This window comes from Podarcis pityusensis, assembly GCF_964106645.2.
Source record: "Podarcis pityusensis genome assembly, chromosome: 2".
NCBI classification, from domain to species: domain Eukaryota; kingdom Metazoa; phylum Chordata; class Lepidosauria; order Squamata; family Lacertidae; genus Podarcis; species Podarcis pityusensis.
This window is the reverse complement of record NC_138029.1, coordinates 70846630-70864759: the sequence shown is the minus strand read 5'-3', so window position 1 is coordinate 70864759 and position 18130 is coordinate 70846630. Positions and strand designations below refer to the sequence as shown.

The 18130-nt window shown below is 45.3% G+C and overlaps 1 protein-coding gene across 2 annotated transcripts in view; it reads left to right on the top strand.

The window, feature by feature from the left end:
• CDC25C (cell division cycle 25C) overlaps positions 1-18130 on the top strand; it is a 391961-nt gene that overhangs the window by 190436 nt on the left and 183395 nt on the right. Inside the window, exon 1 of one of the 2 annotated variants that reach the window (XM_080987181.1) lies at positions 17413-17422. The exons of the other annotated variant lie outside the window; for it this stretch is intronic. The gene's annotated coding sequence lies outside the window, so the exon portion shown is untranslated. Of the gene's footprint in view, positions 1-17412; positions 17423-18130 lie in introns of those variants that run through there. 2 annotated transcript variants of the gene reach the window in all.

Sequence of the window (18130 nt, the reverse complement as noted above, 5' to 3'; positions counted from 1 at the left end):
TCCTCCTCTAAAAACTACGTGCGTGTTATGGTCGGGTGCGTGTTATAGAGCGAAAAATACGGTACCATGCTGCCTCTGAAATAAAGGGGTAAGTGTAGGCCTCTGATGATTTCCAGTCTTGTGGGGACTGCCTGCTCCCCAGGCTATCTGACAGTTTTGAGTAAAGAAAAAAATCATTAGCACTCACTCCCATATTTGTGTGCATCATAGTTCAGTTTAAGAGCAAACCATGAAGTTCTCAGTTCAAAGCTCATTTCAGCATGAGGTGGTTTTAGGCAGCCTACCATCTCTCAGTTTCTGTTCTTCATTTCCTAATATAGGAATAACAACACTGCCTTGTTTTATCTTGCTTATTTAAGGCATGTGACTCCAGCTCACAAGGGTTCCCAGGAGAACAACAGTTTTCACCTAACACACACGAAAAGGGAACAGACTCAGCTCCAGGCAAACCTCTCAGGGGAGCAAATGTTAGAGATGGGACACCACAACCAAAAAGGCCCTGTCTCAGGTCACCACCTGCTTCATCTCTGGTAGTGGATGGAGCCAGAGAAGGGCCTCTGGAGGTGATCATAATACCTAGGCAGATTCAAGTGGGAAACTTTGGCCCTTAAGATACCCTAGTCGCAGACTTTAAATGACATCAAATGTTAAAACCAATCAATAAGGATATGTGCTCAAAACCAGACTGGGAGCCAAAGTGGTTGTTTCAAAACTGATGATATATGATCCATATTCCCAGTCCCAGTCAGAAATGCAGCCACGATGTTTTGAACCACCTAAGGTTTCCAGACAGTCTTCAAAGGCAGCTGTGTGTACAGAACATTGCAATAGCCCCAGCAGGACCAGAGCATGGATAACTGTGACCAAGCTATTTCTATCTAGTCAGAAGTAGCCACAGCTGGTGTACCAGCCTAAGCTGTTGAGAGATGCTTCATAGCCTGAGAACCACTTGGGCCTCCCAATACAAGGTTGGATCTAATAATAATACCCCCAGACTGTGAACCTGATCCTTCAGAGGGAGTCATAATCCCATCCAGAACAGGTTGAATGCCACCATCCACCTTCCAGGTCAGATGATCTACCATTGACAGTAGTTCTGTCTTGTCTGGATTGAACTTCTGTTTATTGGCCCTTATCCAATCTATTACTGATTCCAGGCACTGGTCCAGTACTTACAGAGTTTCACCTGAATTTGATGAAAGGGAGACGGGTTGGGTGTTATCAGCATACTGATAACACGGCACTGCATATCCTCAGATGACCTCACTCAACAGATTCATGTAGATTGAGGGACACATTTCCTACCAGGCAGCAGCCTTCCAGGGGTCAATGCCAGTGGTGGGTGGGCCCAGAAGGAAAAGCAGGCAGGGCAACCAAGGTTCATTTCCCCTTCGTACCACAGACTTCTTTCTACACACCCACTTGCACACCCCTCTCTATTCTCCAACCAGAGAAGCAAGTGGTACTGTCAAGAGTTAAAGGACACACAAGATGATAAGAAGAGTGCCGGATCAGGCCAGAGGTCCATCTAGTCACAGTAGCCAATCACATGTCTGTGGGAGGCCTACAAGCAGGGCATGAGAGCATCAACAATCTGCCCACCTGTGTTTCCAAGCAACCCATATTCAGAGACATACTGCCTCCAGCACTGGAGAGAGAACATCGCCAGGCAGAAACACTCATGGGGGTTGGAGAAGGGGTGTGGCTGGGGAGGGGGTATGGCCTGAGGAGAGTCCAGAAGGCCAGGTAAAGAGGCCTGGAGGGCCACATTTGATTCCCTGTCCAGGCCTGACATTCTGGCACACCACAGCAAAAATGCCTTGGGCCAAGCACCACCTTCTGGAAATGGCTATCCCAATGGGAACGGACCACTGAACACTACGGCCTCAATCTCCATCTCGGACACATGGTCCTTAAGGATATGATGGCTGATGAGAATGGAAGCTGCTGAGTGATCCAGAAGAATTAACAGGGACACAGCTTCTTGGTTTCCTGCATTGAAAGAAAGCCCCTTTTTCTTGCTGAAATTCAGCTGGGGAGCAGAGCAACCATCTTCATAACTATATAATGACTAGTATCAGCCAGCATGGGTTTGTCAAGAATAAATCTTGCCAGAATAATCTTCTCTACCTTGAAGATCCTCATTAGAGGCCCTTCTCTGAGGGTGCTTCCACCAAATGAAGCAAGGCAGAGGAGGCCTTTTTGGTGGTGTCACACCAGTTATGGAAGAGCCTTCCTGGAGAGACTGGTCTGGTGCCATCTTACAGTCTTTTTAGCATCCACCCCAGGCCTTTTAAACAGCTAGCTCATAAGCTAAATGTCATGGGGGCACTTAGTTAAATGCTTTGCTGAGATCATGATAAGATGATAAATTACTGATCCACAACTTGAAGAAAGGTCATTTCCCCCTGCTGTGTTTCATCAGAGAATGGGGAAGGGATCTTCACTGCCCCCTACATTACCTTTTTTGGTTTCCCTGTTCCTGCAACATCCCCCCAACTCCTATTCATGAAGCTGTTAATCTGTGTATGTGTGCTCATCTGTGCATGCACGATAGCTGTTAGGGTATGTTCACATTACTGTTTACTTTGCATCCAGTTTTCTAGCTGGCTTGACACTGGTTTGGTTTAAAAAATATCAAACAGCAGTATCTATCAAGAATTGTAGCTAAGATGACTATGGCTTCAAATACTGGTAGTGGGAGTACACTGGATGCGGAGCAGGTCCTAATGTGAGCATACCCATTGCCTACTGTCAGGGGACTGCCATCGGAACAGGGGAGGGAGGCAGGGGGGCCGTTGGGATACAAAGAGCCTCCAAAACTCCTGAGGAGCAGTTCCTCTTCCAGCGTGGGGAAAGCCACACCTCCAGTGGAGAAGAGAGGGAAGGGTCCAGTCAAGCGAGGAAATGGCTCAAGGATGCTGCCAAGAGCCCCAGCGCCTCACCTCGCCAGGCTGGCCAGAAGGGATGCACGCCACTTCCGTAGCCCAGCTCGTGCAGAGGGGTGAAACACAAGGAGGGGAGGAGGAGGCTTGGGGTGCCGAAGTTCTTATGTTGGGGGAGAAGCCGGAAAGGGCCATTCCCAGATTCTGCAAGTGACTAAGACAGATATGAACTTTGTAGATCTGCACTGTAAATAGTTTGCACAATAAAACCTGTAAAAGACAGGTCGGAGTTCTGCCTGGTTACTCACGAGCAACCACCATCAGCACCTGACACCTACTGTAACACTGTTTTTATTATTATTACCCTTGTTAGTGGTGATGGGGACTGGGTGAGCTCTTCAGAATGAGCAATCTAACCTTTGTGTTTGAGCACTAGGAGACATGATGAAGGCTAATTGACTTTAGCCGGTTTTTTTGGTATTGTGAACTTGAGGTCTGAATAGGAAGAGATTTGCCTGAGAGGGATTTCTGTTGGTGCTAGGAAATGCAACTGTGCAATGACTGTGTGTATTTAATCATATATGCTTCTATCGTTTATTGATCTATTTCGTTGTGCCTTAGAGGAGAAATGGTTCTTCTGCTATAGGTTTATTGTTGCTTTACAGCACGTGGGGGTTTTTTTTGGGGGGGGGAGTTGAGTTGGCATTCATCTGTCTTTAGAGATAATGGGAGGCAGACTTCTTTGGAAGGGAGGAATATAATATGTTTGGGGTTGGATTAAATGGCTTTGGGGGGCTCCCCTCTAAGCCTGTGATTGTATAGCTATAGCTGCAAGATTTCTGCACAAAAGGGGACAGGGACACTTTGTCCAGCAATAGCTTCCTAGAAGTAGCATCACAGTCACTAGGAGAGGAAGGGATGGAAGAGGCAACAAGGTTAGGGCTATGTGAGTGTCAGGTTTCACCTCTCACCACCTGGTAAACAGCAGCAATGTTGTTGCTGTGGCTTTGCCCCACTAGATGGGTCACCCACTCCTGGAAGGGAACTGCAAAAATTATGACCAGTTTCTTTGGTAAGTAAGCAGCCTAGCCAGGTCTGTTGAGTACTGCTTGGTTATGTAAGTTTTAGCGGAAGTGGTGTGATAGAAGCTAATTAGCTTCAGATGCTTCTGGAAGGTAAGCTGAAGGGGGCATGTCTCTCTCTCTCCTCCCCTGGCTGAAGGTGATGGTATTGCAGCTTGAAGAAAAGCAACAGTAAAGCAATCTCGACAGAGAAGCCTGGTTTGCTGTCTGGGAGAAACCAAAGCAATGGCTTTGGTGCCACTGGTCCCCCGCCCCAAAAAAAATAATAATGTGGGAACAGTTTCTCTTGGAGGGATAATGATGGGATGCTTCCATTTTACTCTCAGCCTCTATACCTGTCTATTTCTCTGTGAGAAAACATCACAGAAAACATCACCAGTCTTCAGTGATCTTCATTTCAAGGAAACCAAGCCCAATGCAGGCCCTGGGAGCCCTGAAAGTTGTCATAACATTATGTCTGCTGCATTTCCACAGTCCACTAAGAGAGCAATCTGTTTTTTGAAAATATTATTTATCGATCTACTGTACATGTATGGCTGCCCAAAAACTTAAATAATTCGGGTGACATACAAAAATTAAAAGAATAAAAAACAATATGGAAAAATACCATTCAAAACAATAAAAGCAGCATAATCATTGTTATTTCTGGCAAGTATACAATAAAACATGAATCACAGAACTGAGAAGCTCGTATTATAAACTACATAAACACTTCCCTTGTGCTTCTTCAGTTTGACACACTACTTTCTATCTACTCCTATTCTCTTTCTGTCTCTGGTTTCTGACTGTGGTTTTGTTGATTTCCTTTCCCTTATGAGTCTGCATCTCAGGAAGCTGCAGTCAATTGTGAATTCCTTGCAGTACGTTTCAGGCATGTATTTTGACACACAAATGGACTGTTACTGGTTTCGTGTAGCACTGGTGCATATAATACCACAAGGCCATTAGCAGCCAGTAAACATATCCATCCAGCATCATTTGAAAGCACTTTCTCACCTTGCTGATATTAGCATGAAAAGAAGCCGTTTTGGCTGGGTGGATGCTAACTCGGCAGGCAAGGCGTGTTAGCTGCCTGCGCAACTGACCATTCGCCTTCTGTGACAAGTAGATGACCTCTGATACCACAGGGGGCCTTCAGGCAGCCAGAGTTTTGCAGGAGGGGTTCAAGTGCATGCTGGAACTTTAGGTTTGTGCAGTTAGAGTGGATAAAAGCACTTTGTTGCCCTAGCACAGCAAATCCACTTTAAAAAGCACCACCACCACCCTGATGTTTTTTGTTTGCAATTTGGAAAGTGACAAGGAAATGTAGTGAAAAGCGTGGGATGACCAATGATTAATGTGAAGGAGTAAAAACACCCCTGTAAGCAAATCAGGATGAATGCTCATTGTCGTATAACTGCCTTGAAAACCAGTCAGAATGAGTGCTCAATAAAGACCGGACATAGTGTGATCATTGCATAAGTTTTGTGGAAGCAAAGCAGGATGAGTACAGAATAAATAAGTTGTCTGGAGGAGTTTGACCCTGTAAGTCGTCTTAGCCTTGATGCTGCACTGCAAGATTGGCCTCTGAAGAGCTGGGTACAGTCTAATGTCTCCCCACCCTTTCAAAATTAGATCTGTAAGTGGCCGTTTGTGGCACCTGTTCCTTTATCTCAAATGCGGCATTGGAACTTACTATTAATATGGCAAAGGAAAGAAATGAGGCTGAATGCCTTGTCTGTACAAGGGACAACACGCCCTGTTCCGCCGGGCTGTAAATGTTTCCACTCAAGGTTATCGTAAATAGTTCGGTCTTTAAAAAGAAGAGGAAGAGCGATGTTTCTGCAGTACATTTGTTTCCAGACTGCTGCATCACCACCAGAAATAAGCATTGTGGTTTCTTGCTACATCTCAGTCACCCTGACACAGGAAATGCTGCTCTCTGCTTCTGTCACATTTTCCACAAGTCTGAGAAAAAACAAATCAAGATTCAATGTGATCAGCTTAAGGAGAAAGAAAACAAAAGGAAAACATCACTCACAGAACACAGACTGACATACCAAAAGGAAAGGAAAAAAGAAGAGTCCTTCTATTGTCTGCTGCCTAAATCACTGCTGGCCAGCGACCTGCCTTTTGTATCTTCTTGGGTCTGATTACTCAATCAGATCACATTTTCTCATTGGCCATGTGGACTTCTCTCTACCCTTGGGGGGTCATGGCACATACACTGTTGTCATCAGGAACTGGTGGTAATAGTTGTTTTCAGTAGCATCCCTGAATGCCAGTCACATTTCGATGTACCAGGAGCAGATGGTCTGAAGCACTACAGTGCAGACTGGCTGAGCTGCCAAGATCTCCGCTGCTTTTCTGCAAATTACGTAACAAGCCAATTGCAATCAAACTGGGACAAGACGTAAGATTTGTGCTGCCAGCTCTGATCTGTGGCCTTGGAGACACTCAACATTTGACAGTTGTGCCTTGGGCTGGTAGATGTCTGTGATTTATTTATTATTTGTTCCCTCTGATTTGTAGCCAACGCTATTCAAAGAGCTCGGGTTGAGAAGCAACACAAACAACCAACCAACCAAAAGATCCTGTCTACACAATGTAAAGGTGTGTCTGTATACAGGTTAGATCAGGGATGGACAGTGTGGTGCCCTCCAGATGTTGTTGGATTATAACTCCCATCAGCCCTGACCATTGGCTACGCTGGCTGGGGCTGATGGATGCTGTAGTCCAACAACATCTGGAGGGTAACACATTAGCTATCCTTGGGTTAGATAGTGACTTACTCAGAGCCCTCCTATTGGCTTCATGGCCACATGGGGATTTGAACTCAGATCTCCCCATTCCATCACTTCATTCACTACACCACACTGGCTCTCTGGCTAGCTGCCTGATGCCATCGTTTGACAAAGACCATTTCTGCAGAACTCATGGTCTGAAGTGCTCTTCTTCTCATTCATACTCTGGCCAGATTTCCCTCTTGACACAAATTGCTCAATATGTTGAAAAAAGAGGCCATAGCTTTGTGTTCTAGTCCTCCTCACCACCTCATAAACTACAGAAACAACATTAAAAAGAGCAACAACTATGCTGCGTCTGTTATCTTGGGGGTAGGACAGTGGATCTGGCTGGGCGGCAAATCATTTTCTCTCCTACCTCTCGCAGGCCAAGTATGACAAGCAGGCTGAGTCTCACCTGACATCACACGAGCTTTTTTGCCTACAGGGGTCTTTGGCAGACCCTCTCAAAGTACTAACTTGAGCAGGGCTTTGAATGGGACTTCTGACAATCAGCTGACTGGCGGTGCCTGCAAGCCCCATTTTGGCTGAGCCAGGTTTTACCTGTCCGCGTGGGCAGGTGGGCATGGCTTGGCACAAAGTCGCCTCATGGGCTAAATGAGGCCTAGCTGGCCTGATTAGGCCTGTGGGTCAGAAGTTCCCAACCCCTGCTGATCTGATTTTGATGAAGTTCCTGTTACTGGGTAGGGCAATTACATTTTGCTTAGCTATGAATAGACACATTCTTAACACACACCACAGAGAAGGGTTAGCCAAACCTCCCAACACTCTGTATTACCCTTTACCAGCAGGACTGAAGACATTAAATGGGCAGTTTTTTCTGCCATGAAAAGTGTCTTGTTTCCAACTTAAAAGCAACCGCCACCAAAAAACTGTAGTAACTCCATCCTATCAATGTTTGCATGGCAAGTACAGATCAATGAGAAGCAGCTGCTCTGGATCTACACGGACTATCTGGCAAATGGCTGGTGAGCCTCCATGAACCTCCAAATGTTCTTGGATTACCAACTCCCAGTCAGATCCAGGGTCGGGGAAAAACCTGCAACAGGTTTCAGGAGTGTTGGTCAGTGTTTGTTCATTTGGAGGAAGAAAGGTTTGGTTTTGTACAACAGGAAGTGCTGTGCTGATTAAGGAAGGAAGGAAGCCAGGCTCCTACTGGCCATACTAGGCTGGGCCAACCCAGAAGCTTCTGAGTGCTGTCAGTTGCACAGGCCAAAGAGCTACAGCATGGCTCTTTATATGCCTGAAGGGCTCTGAGGTCGAACACTCATAGGCAAACAGAGAAAGCTCGCAAGAATTGATCTTCAGGCTTTGGTTCAAGACTTGGGTCCTTTGTGCCTTCAGACTTACAATAAGTCTCAGAGCTGCCATTTTATTGCCTTTTTCAACATTAATGGAACGCTTGTTTCTCTTAATGACATGCCCTGGTAAGCCGAGCTGCCACTTTATTTTCTGTTTCCTTCCTCTCCTTAATGTGGGTATTGAGATATTTCCTCCACGTTTTAGAGCCTCTGTCAAGCACTCTGAGATCTTGGCATAAACAAATTAATTAAGCCTTACGACACCCTGACATGGTAGGTCAGCGTGGCTGAATCTAATTACTTGGCATTCTTTTAGATCCAAATGTCTTTCAACTTGTCAAAGGCATTTAATCTCCTCGAGTTCAATAGCACATCTAAGGTTTGAAAACTAACCTTTTGAAAAATATTGGCTTTAAAAATACATCCGACTTGCATTATTTAAACCATCAACCACACAGATTTGTTTTTAAAGGAATTGTCTTGCTCTGAGAAGATTAAAGGCGTGTCACAGATTTAACACAAGTGTGATATATAAGAGAGCCCTTAGCTCTCCCTTTACCTTGGCACCCCCTGTAGGAGCAGGGTCACGAGAAAGACTGATTTTGCTGGGCATATAAATGCTTCACCTTGGATAAGGTAAAGGTAAAGGGACCCCTGACCATTAGGTCCAGTCGTGACCGACTCTGGGGTTGCAGCGCTCATCTTGCTTTATTGGCCGAGGGAGCCGGCGTACAGCTTCCGGGTTATGTGGCCAGCATGACTAAGCCGCTTCTGGTGACCTATTTATCTACTTGCACTTTGATGTTGTCAGGGGTTCAGGAGCAGAGGCAAGGGCAAGGGAGGAAACAGAGAGCGAGGGGGAGGAGGCAGAAGAAAAGATGAGTGATGACGACGACCCGAGATCTCCGAGTCTTTCCAGTGAATCAGAAGATTCACAGAAAGGAGCACCAGTGGCCAGGGCAAGGGGGGAGCCTAGGGGGACACCCCAGGAAGATAGAGCCAGAGGGGACTCAGAGGGGAGCAGTTGGAAATCGGGACCAGCGTCACCGCCAGAGAGCAGGGAAGAGGAAGGGCGCCAGGGATCAAGCGCTGGCAGCTCACAACAGGGGGGAGGGCACGAGTCAGGAGTGGCCACACCTCCATCGGGGAGCGAAGAAACGGTCAGACGGAAGGTGGAAGGTTGGGCGCGCGTGCCAAGTTCAAATGCACAGGAAGGTGGCGCAGTAGGCAGCCCGGAAAGGGAGCCAGGTCCTAAAGCCCGCCGAAAGGAGGGAGAAGAGTCAGGGGGGTCAGCGTCAGAGGAATCCCGGAAGGAAGAGACCCCGGGGGGCAGAGGGACCCAGAGAAGAACAGTCAGGCGGAAAAGGTGGAGCAGGGCTAGGATATTAAGTTGGTGTACAAGGGGCGGAGACTCAGACGGAGCTTCGCCGATCTAACCATTAGACGTAGGGTTGCACGCAGCAGCTTGAGAATGGAAACTGTAACTCAATAAAGACTTTTATTTAATGATCGCTGGCTAGCGTGATCCTCTGTGAGCTAGGATCTGGAAGCAACTCTGACAGATGTGCTTTCGAACTGCTAGGTTGGCAGGAGCAGGGACCAAGCAACGGGAGCTCACCCCGTCGTGAGGATTCGAACCGCCAACCTTCTGATTAGCAAGCCCTAGGCTCTGTGGTTTAACCCACAGCGCCACCCGCGTCCCTTCACCTTGGATACTTGGGGTTAAACCCACAATAGAATGGCTCAATGGATTGTTAGCTGCTGCCACCTATGGAAGAGCAGGACTCTTACTGCTGCCAGCCTAAAAGACCTATGGCAAGGATGTGGGGTGAGATACTGGTCACATCCAAAGCATGCTCTTTACATCTTATACCACTTTAACAGTCATAGCTTCCTCCAAAGAATTCTGGGAACAGAGGTTTGTTAAAGGTGCTGTGAGTTGTTAGGAAAAATCTTAACAAACTGCAGTTCCCAGAATTCTTTGGGGGGAAGCCATGACTGTTAAAGTGGTATAAGAAGGCTTTAAGTGTGTGGTGTGGATGTGCTTTCTGTAGGTGATTCAGAATGCCCTTGGGTCAAATGACACTGTTGTATTTTTAACCAAGCAATTTAACTGCCTGAGAAACTGACACAGTGGCCTAAGCTTCATCAGACTGGTGTGAAACAAAGGTCAATGCTGAGTGCTTATTCAGGAACCAAAGAAGAGGAAGGATGGCAAGAAGGAAACTTGGGTCTTGGGATCTAACAAAAGGTCAAAATTTTGGAAATTTCCTCTGATTCCTAAACTTCTCAATAATCTGTGACATCAACACAATGTTTCACAGACCATTAAAGTGGGACATTGCCCCCAGTCCACAGCGAATTGTTGATTGGTTTGATTAAATAAAATAAATAGATAAGAATCCCAAGAAAATTAAGAACGACAGGTCTCTACAAATAGCAAACCTGGAAATAGTCAAAAGATCAAGTCCTCTGTTTTTCCTTTAACTTCCACGTGCATACAACTGAAGCAGGCCAGAGAAGCAATCAACACCTACCCCAGCATCTGAGGTGTTCCTCCATGGTTTGAGAGTGTGAATGGAGATGTATTGACATTTCTGGACAGCATTTAGTTTAGGCATAGGCAAACTCTGGCCCTCCAGATGTTTGGGAATACAATTCCCATCATCCTTAGCTAACAGGACCAGTGGTCAGGGATGATGGGAATTGTAGTCCCAAACACTGGAGGGCCAGAGTTTGCCTATGCCTGATTTAATTTATAAAAGTAAGAGGTACAAACAAAAATAAGAAGTCATAGCAAAGTTTTTCTCTTCCACATTGCTGTGCAAGCTAGGGCCATCACTAGGAATTACACACCTGCCCAACCTGCTGCTTCTTTACAGAGCACAAACTTCAGCCTTATGTTCCCAGGATGAGCAGATGAAGAAAGCTGGTTGGGGGAATGTGTGCCAGACTACCCATTGCCCATAAGGGCCTGTCAGGCTGTAGGTTCATCCATGCTAAATGGGGAAAAGACAAAAACAGGAACGTGTTATACCCTGTGATGATCTCTCTGTGCCTGAGTGCTGGTTTGTGCTTATTGCTATGCACCAATCCTTGCCTTGCTCTCGACATCCTCTCTTTCTCTGTGCAGTGACTATAAAGCTTAGAAATAACACAACACGAAGATCTGAAATGTCTGCAAATCTAGCTGGCAGAATTGAAACTGCAAGGGGAACCTTTACTTCCTGGTTTTGTTTTGGTTTTGTTTGTTTTAAATTAAACTTTGCACCCAACTTTTGATTAGTGCCGTTTTGGAAAATATTTATTTACACTGAGCTTCAAGGTGGTATTCAACACATGTTAGAAATATAAGCATGAAACACGGCTATTACAATGCAAAGAAAATGCAGGTAAATAACCTGTTATAAGAATTTTAAGTGGGAAGCTTCCCCATTGTCTCTTTCCTCACTAATCTTGTCCTCACAAATCCTGTCTTAAGGGCACATTCAAGATATGAACAGGGTGTGAGCCTGTGACCTGTGACCTATATTCAGGAATTAAGTAGTTATAATAACAAAAGAGTGACCAAAACCCAGATAATGCATCCAAGTAACTTGCCAGACAGGAGATAAACAACACACTCAGATTTCTGTTGTAGATCGCCTTTTCTGTGATGTAGGTATGATTTATCTGGGGGGTGGTCTTGGGCTACAACCCTTCTGTAATGTATGTATGGGGTGGTCTTGGACTCCAGGGCGGGCAATTTAAAATGTCTATATAAGGGCGGGCACACCTTTGTTCTGGGTCCTCCTCCTCTCTCCTGCGTGTGGGGGAGCACCCTGTTGCAACAGTTAATAAAGATCAGGCTTACTAGCTGCTTTGCTTCTCAATATTCTCTGGTTGGTCTCTGTTATTTTCTCATACCGATAGAGAACCTACAAAAGGACTCTATATGGGCTCTTGGGTACCCCATAAGGGAAAAAGAGCAGTTTTTTTCTTATATCACAACAGTGGTTCAAGCTTTCACTGCTCCCTTAGTCTTGAGATGTTGGGAACTTTTGCATGAACAATATTGTCTGATGAATTCACTGAGTGAACAGTGCTAAAGGCAAGATCTGTCTCTATCTGCAGAGGAAATTAATCAACTTCTCTACCACCTTATAGATTCAGCCTACACATGTTACCCTACAAGGGAGGGTGGAATAAAAAAGCTGACCCTTCAGCCAAAAGAAGACAAACTCAGCGCATGGAAAGAGTTTATCTTTATTGCTGAAGCATTAATCTAGAGGCCCCAGTGGTTATCTCCGAAAAGATGGGACCCCGAATACAAAAATCAAGATACTTTTATGACAATTACATGTGTGATCACCTTGCGCACGATCCTTTTCAGCAATATGATTGGATAACTGAAAGCATGGACAGCTTGTGGACCGCTAAAACTAATTTCATTGTTTAGAACAGCCTGCCCCTAATTACTATGGCAACAGGTATCTTTAAGCAAGCTCATACAAAATGGTGCTTTTCTTCTATCTGTTACAGGAAGCCTATTTTGGGTCAAGAAAATTTATTGCTCTCCTGACTTTGATGCTAGCCCCCCATCTTCTGCAGAAGGCCAGTGAGTTCTTGGCATCCTTTACTATCCTGATAAGGTGAAGCAAGAGGTCTATAGTGGGTGCTATGCTAGCAAAGAAAGAAAGAAATGCAGCTTCTGTTCCTAGGTGGGGGTGCAGGGAGAAGAGTAGTTTAAACCAGAAAGCAACTTCAAACTAACGAGCTGTCAGGAGTTCAAAGCCAAGGTACCACTGAATTATTTGCAAAATAAGTAGGCAGGAGAGAGATAGCTATTTCCAATACATTTCCGCTACAGGACAAGGGCACAGCTACATTGTGGTTGTGGTTGTGACCGTGATAATGTGTTTATGCAGACTCAACACTTAGCAGGCTGAGGTCAGTTGTCTATTAGAAATGTGTTCTGTGACAGAAGGTGTGAGCGTAGGTGTGTTTGCGATGGGTTCTGACATACTTCCTAGGCCACGACATCCACCTGGTTCCCAGGTTATGACACCCACGTATCACAGATTCAGCCATTGCAGTGCAGTATTTTAAGTCACTGTAATGATTGTATGGATCCCCTGTAAGATTGGCTCCATTTATTATTATTTTTTAATGTTAAGAAAAGCTCCTTGTTCCAGCACAACAAATATCCAATAGGGCCTGATGTTGGATGTAGAGGTGAGAAGCCTAAAGAGATGATTTGTAGCCTTTTGCAAAGTTGATTCCTGTGTCTGCGTGCTTCTGTTTTGATCTCATGGTGGAATCTCTGCTGCCTTCTTTCTGTCAAAGGTTGGGGTTAAATTTTCTCAACAATTTCTTAAGATGTAATATTTACAAAAACTAAGATTCTACTTCCATCAGTGTTTATATCACAGGTATTAGAGTCGTGCAGAGGAATATTTAACACAGTCTACTCTGGCACTTGAGATAAAGCAGTTAATCAGTTGATCCCATCTGAAATTGGACCGGGCTTTGATTACGGATATGGGGAAAAAAAGAAAAAGAGATCTGCTATAATCTGGGAGTCTTATTCAACCCTCCCTGCTCCCTACTGCCAGTCAAGAACTGGAACCTTAGGATGGACTAATGCACTCATTTCAGCCCTCCAAAGGACCATGAGTGCCAGTTGGACTGAGAAGATGTGGAACTCCTTTCCCCAGACATTTTAAGACTGAGACTGAAACACCTTCTGTTAGGGAATCCTTTTGCTGCAGGAGGTTGAACTAGATGCCATGTCCCCCCACAACCTGCCCTTTTTCCCTTTTCTTTTTGCAGAATTCCTGTAATAGCAGAAATTCATATTTGAAGCTTTTACTGGTACAAAGAGACATCACGGGGAGATTTCACCTGCTGAATTTCTGCTCCTGCATAGTTGCCTAAGGCAGAAGAGTCCCATGAAGTCCTGAGGTGCTCCAGAGAACCTACAGTTTGGGACAGGGGTCCTCAACACCACATCAGCAGCCCACCCTCCTCAATCCTGAGACCTTGATGCTAAAGTGGAACCTGGGTGGGCTCAGTTGGGTGAGACTAACACCCTCGTATTCGCCCACCCAGGACTTGCTTATATGCAAGGTCAGCCACCACAACCTTGACTCCATTGTGAATGGAGAACACATCCTCTCCCACAGAACAGGGTCCGGGTGGCAAAAAGGCTGGCTGCTCCAAGGCTGTCCTGGCAGCCGCACCCCTCTCAGTGCTTTAAAAGCTGCTTTGGCTATGAATTATACTGGGTTCCAGGGGTTCTGCAGGGGCAGGGCAACCAAGGAGGCCATTTGTGTGGGGTGAAGACATCCCTGCCCCCTCTTTCATATGAAAAACGCCATGAAAATGCGTCATGAAACACAGGGGGTTGGTAGGATGACTTCACTGTGTTTCAAGCCACTAATGCAAACATACCCCTTCACTACTACTTTTTTGGGGGGAGTGGAAATCTCCTTCTCCTCAGTTTTCCATTACTTTTTGAGGGAACAGAGAAGAAAGCTGAGTGTATTAAAAACAACCTTAGTAAAAGGAACAGTAGCTGAAGCAGCTCTAGTGTCTATCGCAGAGGCCTGTCAGTGCTTCTGCTTGCCAGGTAGCCATGGAAACACACTCTCCAATGCCACTGCTTAGAAATAATTGGCAATTTCTACCTTTGCAGCTCAAAAGAATCTCTCCTGAAATCAATTCACACCTGTCTACAGTTGTCACCTTTTGCTCCCAGGAGGACTCCTGTGCGTTTAACAGGCAGCAATTCGGCAGGTATTGCATTTCCCAGTATTGGGTTCAGTGAGGGAGGAAAGCTTCACCTGTTGAGCATCTTCCAGAAAAAAAATGGCACCTCTAGGCCAGTGAAAATTATACCTGGGGATAGGTTGCATAGAAAAACATTTTTCAAGGTGAAAATATAGAATGCTCAACTTCTATTTTCTGTATTGATATATATCACTAACATGTGAATATACCCTTAGTCTGAAGCTGAAATCATTGGTGTTCAGGGCTGCCAGCAAAGGCCTTCATGGGGGCTGGGCTAGTGAGCCCCACCCTCCACTGACTTTAATTGGGGTGTAGGAGACGTGTGAACAAGGCAACAAATGAAAATGTTAGAATTCAACAATGCCAGTTCATTGTTTGTAGTCACGTTCCAAAGGTATCCTCTCATTTAACAATGCATGCTAATAACTTGGGGGCCACCCCCAACTGCCGAGAGGCCTAATTCTGTGCATATCTATAAATCCACCACTGTACAATCTCTAGGTAGACTTGGCAACCCAGACTAGGCCAAGTTTTGCTTACTGCTAAATACTGTATATACATCACTTGTTGGTTTTACATTCCTATAATGGAGAATCTTGTACTATTCCAGATTATATAACATTATTTACATCACCAAGCTTTTATTTCCTGATTTATACTCCTTGGAATATTGTAACTAATGAATGGCAATTAAAAACACAGTTTATTCTTGCCCTTTGCAGTTTGGGAGCATCTGGCAGAAGCCTATCAGATCTGGTCTTACAAATCTACCTTCAGTTTTCTTTCTCTCTGAGAGAGAGTCCTTTTCGTGTGTGTGTGTGTGTGTGTGTGTGTGTGTGTCCCCCTTCCTCTTTCTGCTTAGTTACTGTTTTCCCTCCTTTCATTTCCCTCAGTACCTGGAGCTTTTACTCTGAACAGCTGGTTCTTCTGTAACCATGACAACTCCGTGATGACATCAGCAAAAGGTCCCACCACTACTCTGTGGAGTCAGATCTCATTAATGCCCGTGATCCCTTTTAAACTGCAGTTTAATACTCCCTTCACAGGCCAAGGAAATGATCCACTGGTGTCCCTCGGGGGGGGGGGTGTGTGTTATACTACATATATGCACAAAGGCTGACGGCGTTTTCACACACCGTTTGGAAGCATGTGCAGTAAACATGGGAGCGAAAGTGGGAGGCGTTAACTAAGCTCAATGCACATTTTATACAATATGTAGGAGTTGCGTTTGGATTCCACATATCCAGTAAAAAAGGGGGGAGGGGAAGTTAAACCTCATAAAAGGATAGCTAAGAAGCCCTAGTAGGTGACACCGATAATTCTCTGAACTGGAGAAGGAGCAGTTAAGGATGTGAATTTTGCCGTGATCTGTTGGGAGTAGGGAAAGTGGTGAGCCCTCAGCACTCCTCTCCCAGGGACATCTTTTTATCAGCATTATACTGTATTTTAAAATTTTTTAAATTTGTGCTAGAATGCCCTTTTGCCTATATTTTATTTTTTAAAATATTAATGCACTAGCACTTAAATGAAATTGGTATTTTACCTCCTTTTAGCACAATGTTGGGACGCGGGTGGCGCTGAGGGTTAAACCACTGAGCCTAGGACTTGCCGATCAGAAGGTCGGCGGTTCGAATCCCCGCAACGTGGTGAGCTCTCATTGCTCAGTCCCTGCTCCTGACAACCTAGCAGTTCTAAAGCACGTCAAAGCGCAAGTAGATAAATAGGTACCGCTCCGGTGGGAAGGTAAACGGTGTTTCCGTGTGCTGCTCTGGTTCGCCAGAAGCGGCTTAGTCATGCTGGCCACATGACCTAGAAGCTGTATGCCGGCTCCCTCGGCCACTAAAGCGAGATGAGCGCCGCAACCCCAGAGTTGGTCACCACTGGACCTAATGCTCAGGGATCCCTTTACCTTTAGCACAATGTTAATCTCCCCCGCGCACCATTTTTTTGCAGCTTTTAATTCACACCAAAACACTTTTTAGGCTGATGCTCCAGCAGCTTCTCCAAATCTATGCAGGGGTAGCTGGTTATGCAGTGGGTGCACTTTTGGACTCCTTCCACACCCCTACACTAAAGGCACTGGCATGACTGCAACAGTTTGCTTTTCTTTATTAGCTGATTTCTTGGGGGCAAGAGAATGAGCTCACCTATTTCCAGAAAAGATTTCCATGCAGGCATCAGAGGACGGGAGTGGGTTGCTTTCTCTTCTGCTGCCATTTGTGTCCATTTCCCATTTGTCACAGCTCTTATCATCCTCTCACACTCAATCTTGCTAACAAGCCATTTCCAAGTTGCGACAATATAATTGGATTTTTAAAATATATATTAAAAAACCTAGACAAATTAGATCGGTGGATTGAAGTATCAACCCATATTAGTCAAATTGGCCAAGGCACAGCTGCTGCTGTTCAGAGTGTCTGTCTGTGAGCACTAGGGAGCTCTGGGATGGGTGGAGAATTCCACTGTGACCTTGGCACTCGTGGACTCTTCCTTTGAAACACCTGAGTCTGGCAATGTGAGGGGGCTAAATATGAATGGTTGGATTGATCCAATAAGGCCAGGGCCGGATTTAGGTTTGATGAGACCCTAAGCTACTGAAGGTAATGGGGCCCTTTATATGTCCAGCTGCCCTTTGTCAACAACAAATTGTCGCTGTTTTTGTGTTGAATGTATACTATATGGTAATTTATGGACCTAATAGGTATCTAAAGCCATTTGCACATAACAAAATATGTATTACTTACTTACCTCCTATGTGTAGGCATAGCAGCCTACACAACACAAAACACTGTTGCTGTATGTAGGTTTTATTTTATTTGTTTTTTATCTTATATTTTGGAAATGTACATCCAGGTTTTTTTCCTTTAAATTTTTTGGGGCACAGGGGTCAGCAACCTTTTTCAGCCATGGGCTGGTCCACCGTCCCTCAGACCATGTGGTGGGCCAGACTATATTTTGGGGGAGGGGAAATGAACGAATTCCTATGTCCCACAAATAACCTAGAGATGCGTTTTAAATAAAAGCACACATTCTACTCATGTAAAAACACCAGGCAGGCCCCCCAAATAACCCAGAGATGCATTTTAAATAAAAGGACACATTCTACTCATGTAAAAACATGCTAATTCTCGGATGGTCCGTGAGCTGGATAGAGAAGGCGATCTGGCCCACGGGCCTTAGGTTGCCTACCCCTGCTATAGCATGTTTAGCTTATACAGAAATCTGGCACTGAATAAGGCTGTCGGCCCCCTTCCTCTGCTCCATGGGAGGTCCCATTCCAGGGACTCTGCAAGAGATTGCAGTGTCTC